The following is a 6,305-nucleotide window of genomic DNA, read 5'->3' on the forward strand; positions in this document are numbered from 1 at the left end:
CTTAGATTCGTGTAATCGGTAATTCTCGGTAGATTCCGGTAGATTGTTTTATCCTCGGAACTGGGAGCTAGGACGGTGTAATCAGTATTTGGATCCATATCGTTTTTGGTTCATGTTTGCTTCATAATCAAGATTGTTTCGGTATCGTTATTGTTTATGCAAAACTTTATTTTGAATATTAATGTGCATTATTTATTAATAATTGTAACTGTATTAAAAAGTGCAGTATTAGTAAAAAAAAAAATTAACATCGCGTCTGTAATGAACAATTATTTTGCTTGGAATAAATATCTACTTCACCGGTATATATAAAATTAAGGTCACAGAAACAACCAATCACAAATCTCTATACAAAATTCGAAGTGAAAAGTGGAAATATTGCAGATTGGATTGTTTATGTCTTCAACTAATTTCAGATATGGCTACAATAGATGGAAAATGCATCTCCGATATGAAATACCACGAATTACAAAAAATAGCTAAGTCCGTTGGTATTAAAGCCAACTTAAAGGTAAAGGTATCAAATTATAATGGACAAATTTGCGTGACCGAAGCACGGTTCGCAAAAAATATCCGTCGATTTCCAAGCGATCATACACATAGTCGAAGATCATTTCTCTTCTTTTTTTCTTTTTTTTATATATGCGACGGTGTTGTACGTCATTACATAATTCATATTTTAACATATATTGTGTTATCACTTGTATATTGTCAGTACAGCAATATCCCTTAAAGTTAAAAGTCGAAAGTTTCAGGTGCGGGTGCATGGATGATGGAGTATCCTGGACCTATCGAATTCCGTCCTATTAACAGGAGATCGCTACTGTGCATGTTCAATCCAACAACCAGATAAATTTAACGACATCATTCGTCATCATTGTTTACCTTGTCCAATACAAAGTAAAATAAGAATAATATTTGTGTAATTACTTACCTTTGTTGTCAAAGAATGTAAAATTCCTACCAGGAAGTGAATATTTGTAATTTGTTTTAACACCATCGAAATCACAAACGTGGAATATGGAATACCACATCCCAGGGTTGAAAATTACCAGTCGCCCGTGGCAACCCAGGCTGCAAAATTACCGGGTTCGTATCGCAAAAAGCGATGCAAAATGTTGCGATCACGATGCAATATTGTAACAATGACTAGCAGTTTGCGATGCATGTTTTTTGTAACCAAATTGATCTTTGAATTGAGATCGCGGGAGAAGAACGCACTTATGGGTGTTGATTTTCCGTGATCGCAGCCATGGTACATGTAACTGATTCGCCAATGATAAACATTTTAAAAATTTATTTCAGTGTACAACCTTCTCGCGTGTGTTAGTATTTCAAATAGAAAATACTGTCGGAATACGCGGAGGATGTTTGACGTTTTAACAAGAACAGTGACGTAACGTACTAGTTGCTACGTCATCGTGGTAACCTAATTTGCAAGCAGCTATTACCGTGTACACTGAACTTGTAGCCTACCGTGCACGCAAATATATTATGTTCACGAATTAAATATACCGCGAACATGCTGATAGCTCCGCGAATTTAATTACGCGTTAACTTATTTCCGATTTAGCTTTGAATAATGCCTATAGATACAAAACACATAGCGCATCGCGATTCGCATGCACTTTATTTTTATCGTCAAATTACCTGCCACGTGGTTTTATACTACAAGTGACACTTGGTGCTATGCATGATCTGCGTTCAGCGATAGCCAGTAGTCAAAATGTCTGATAATTATTTTGACCGGTTGTCGAAGTGGTCGTTCGGTTTAACTTGTTGCGTAAAAAACAGTTTGGCAAACATTAGCGACAAACGGCTGGCAGAACTCACATCTGGTATCTCGTGACTACGACATTTCAGTTTGTTGTTTTTACACTGATTATTCTTATATTCGATACATACTTGTGGCTTTCGTTATTTGTAAACCTGAATGCAACCTATGAATACTACTAATAAATAGTATTTGGTCTAGTTTGTGATTTTTCAAGTTTTCTGCATCATGTATTATCAGACATACATGCGGACAAGACTAACGGCACACGGACCGCATGGCGAGAATGTCTCGAGTATAATTATATCGTACGTGAAACTGTCATTGAAAGGAGTTGATATTGGTCGTTTTTATTTTATTATTGGCAAAAACTATCGTGAAAATGTAAAATGAAAGCTTGATCGCGAATTATTTTAGCCGCGAAAATGTTTGCGTATACATACGGTATTATCGACTAATTAACAGCTTGGCGTTTTTAATTTCGAAGTGCCTCGGCAAATAATGTTCCGGTAAAATACGTATATATATCGTTTAAGAATTGTCAATTTTCATAACAAAAATGAACACCGAATACGTTGGAATGATCAGCCAAATGAGGAATTTTTCTCGGGCTTCAATCGCACTTTGGATCAGACATACAAATCAACTCAGGAAAGACTAAAAAATCACTTTGAACAAGTTAGATGACCAAGCTGCTTAGCATAACCATTGACAAATATTATTCAGAAATATATTGTACTATAAAAATTAAACCCTGACATTTCTATGCTATTTTCTATATAGCCAAAAAACCCCAAAGTGAGATCCTCTGGGTGTGTGTGTGGGGGGGGGGGGGAGGCAGCTGCCCCTTGACCTCCGGAGGATACGGCCTTGTAAACAAGTGACAGTGATGACCCTTCACATGTACTGTTCTGTACTTGTTTTATTTTGGGGTAAGCAGCCCACAATACAGATACCTGTATACGAAATATGCAATTTTATTCATGTTTACTCATTTTATTAAAGTGCTAATCAAATTCCAATAGTTGCTAATCAATTCTCCATCCAGTAGGAAAAACTGCTAATCAAAATTTTAAAAACAAATTGCACCCTGCAACCTTTATTGGCTAAGGGTGACTAAGAATTTTACAAAGGTAGTCCGTTGGGCGACCACTGAATTTAGGGTCTGGCGAATATGGTATCAGTTCAAAACGAAACACTAAAACTGAATCAGATGTGACAAAACATTACAGATCTGGCAGCAGAAGACTGTCGACATAGAACATGTTCTATATTTTTACAGCGCCAAAATAATGAATAAAGGTAACATTCATATAAAAACATTAATTTATTATGTTTTAAACCCAAATAATATTTTATTGGGGGTAAAGGTTCAATGTAAATTAAAACAAAAATTCTTTACAAATTACCACCAAACTGCATAGGTTAACTCTTTTTTGATACAGGTTTTACGGCAATTGATAGAACATCCAAGGTAATCTGAATGACAAAACCGTAATGCATGACCAGGGCTGTATCCCTGCACAAAGCAGAGTCAAATGGGCATTTGGCAAAATAGATGATGATTCCATGGATCTCTATCTAGTGCCTCGACTATAGGAGAAAAGCAACTCGAGAGGAAATCATTTGCAGGGGATGTCACCCCTCATGCATCGCCACAAAGTTTATTCCATAGCTCATGCATCGCCACAAAGAAGACTGCCACTCCCAGACTAGTTTACTAAACATGTGCAGTTTTCTACCTTTAGTATTTGTACTGCATTATCTTTTACTTAAAGTCGCACACCCTAGTTTCAGCCCGCGAAAATTAATTCTAATTTTGGTTAATCTACAAAACTGTAACACACTTAGATCACGTTTTTATAAAATAGAGTGAAAAAGCAGGTTTTATATCGATAAATACCATGGGAATCCCTGTGACCCAATTACTTGAAATAATTTTGAAAGTTAGTATTCTGATGTCACCAGTACGGTAGATGTCGCTCGAAGCACAGAAATGCCTATGTCATGACAAATTTCCCAGAGTACACACAGACTTGGGGTGCATTCCTTTCACCTCTCCTGGGCATGTTCCAACTGTTCTGTCCTGGACAGCGAAAAGAATGAGTTTGGAACAGGAAGTTACTTTACCAACATGGGTGCTTCTGTTGAGGAAGTGGTTGCTGCAGCAATCATCATACTTAAATTGGAATAAGACGACAATGATAGTCCGTCACTGACCATGTTGACTATACTACAGTGTTTGAAATAATACATTTTATATATAAACCGCAATTAGCCTACATTTGCTATTTGGCACCAGGTACTAGTGGCTAACCTATTGTTATTAGCAATTAGATGCACCGTTTATTATTGTTGGTAGTAGTAGTAGTAGTAGTACTACTATGTACTACTACTACTACTACAGTCTGTAGGAACCAGAGGTGGGAAGGCACTTCCCCTCCCCAGGACGAAAATGTAAGGTTTTTTTTGTCCTACTCTATTTAAATAAAGGTAACAATAGCTTGTGCCCCCCACCCCTCAGGGTTGTATCCCCTCTCCAGTAATGAAAATGTTCACAAACTGTGAAGAAAAACCTCACAAATGAACGACAACAAATCGGATGTTGATTGCGCAAACCATGCACGAGAAAACAAACCAAACCAAAATGATAACGGTCACATGGTATACCAACGTCTGTGACTTTGAAATGGGAAGATCCCCTCTAAAAATAGATTAGACCTTGTCTGCTCAACGTTTTTTTTCTCCGATACGCATGCATTTTTAAGAAATACAAAAAATGCATTTTGTGGTATTACAAACACCAGGATTACCAAAAAACACTTCAGTTGAATGGAAATGTATATTCTAAATAATAAAATGTAAGTAAAGTGCAATTTTATTTGTGAGAAAATGGGTTTAATAGCAAAAAACAACAGCGTAATGGTTAACAACTAGGGCGTGTCCCTTTAAGAAACAATGCAAGTCAAGCAGCATACCTTGGCTGTTCTAGCAAATGTGCCTTCACCCCGTATAAAAATGAGATTTAATATGTAATTTAATGGTACCTTTGTAAAGTAACCTTTTTATTTATACTTGATTTCTTTTTATTTTTTTTTTATTTGAGTTGGTAATGGTTTAAATATTAATAACATGTTTTATATGAATTTCAACTTTATTCATTATGAAGTTGAACGCCAATTCATCGGTTTTCTTTTGACGCAAACAGACTATATACGGTGACCACATGGTTATTATTCAACAAAAAACATTCTAGTTTTGAGTTTGGCTATTCAGTTAAAATTCAGTGTCATACTTGGAGGGCTAGTTGAATTTGAGAATCTGGCGACCATGGTTTTTATGTTAATTTTCAACCCTGCATCCGTCATGAAATTGAGGCAACGAGAACACAACAGATTGTCAAGGAAGCAAATGTAAATGAATTATGAATATATCTACATGCTTTTGATGGACATTGATTGTCGACCAGCAACTCTGTGTTCGAGATTAGAAAGTTCCCCTTGCTTTTGTGTTCTTTAGAGTTTGTTTTAGATTGGATTTTTTTAGATGCTTTGTAAACAGTCATGCCAATCTTCACGGCTTTCCAAGTAGTCAACAAATTTTTATGAATATAGGAAAATGGTTTTCTTGTGCTAACAACTTTTATAGGTGGTGGAAAAAGGAAGAAAAATCAACTAATGTTGTTTCTCAATAACAATTGTGGATCTGACACAAACAGCCTTCCACACATCACCTCCCACTATAAAAGTGTCAGTCATGTGACTTTTAACTAAATATAGACAAAACTAATGTAGACGACAGTCATTACCGATATATCAAGTCTAGTCTCTTCGTTTATACAGGTTTTAATCTATTATAACCTTTGGATATGGTGTCTGTAGGCAATATTAGAATTACCGCTCCTGTACAAGGGACAAACACACTTTAAAAACTCTTTCCACCCTCATTTTCAATTTTGATTGATCCATACATCGTTAATACATATGCAGTATATAATTAAAGTTTGTGCTTGTGCAGTGTGATTAGAAATAGTGCGGTTCCAAGTGAAATGGGACAGAATTCGATAGTTTAGGATATTTCAGGGGTCAAAATTGTCCCTGCTCCATGCAATTTTTATATATTTTTTCAATTAATTTGATGGGTGAAACACAATTTAACAAACACACACACACACACATTTTTTGTTTAATGTATGCACCACAGTACAGACCCAGCCCTAGCCAGAGCACTGATGATAAGACTAAAAGAGCCTGGGTGTGTATTTTACTGTCACACGCTTTCCCCAAGCGAGTGAAAACAATGCCAGGCAAGTCAAAACATAATGAGTCACCCGCCTGGTGACTGAAGTTTCACGTATTGGTTACAGCAAATTATTTAGAAATTTCCAAAATGTAAACAACCAAAAAGTTAGTTTTGATAATAATAGCCCTTGTCAGAAATTACGAAGTCAGGCATCGAAATAAGTCAAGAACGGTTGTTCAGGTTACCACATGTAAGAAAGTCTAGAACAGTTTTTCGTTCTTGACAAAAA

Source organism: Gigantopelta aegis, chromosome 4 (assembly GCF_016097555.1).
Source record: "Gigantopelta aegis isolate Gae_Host chromosome 4, Gae_host_genome, whole genome shotgun sequence".
NCBI lineage: Eukaryota > Metazoa > Mollusca > Gastropoda > Neomphalida > Peltospiridae > Gigantopelta > Gigantopelta aegis.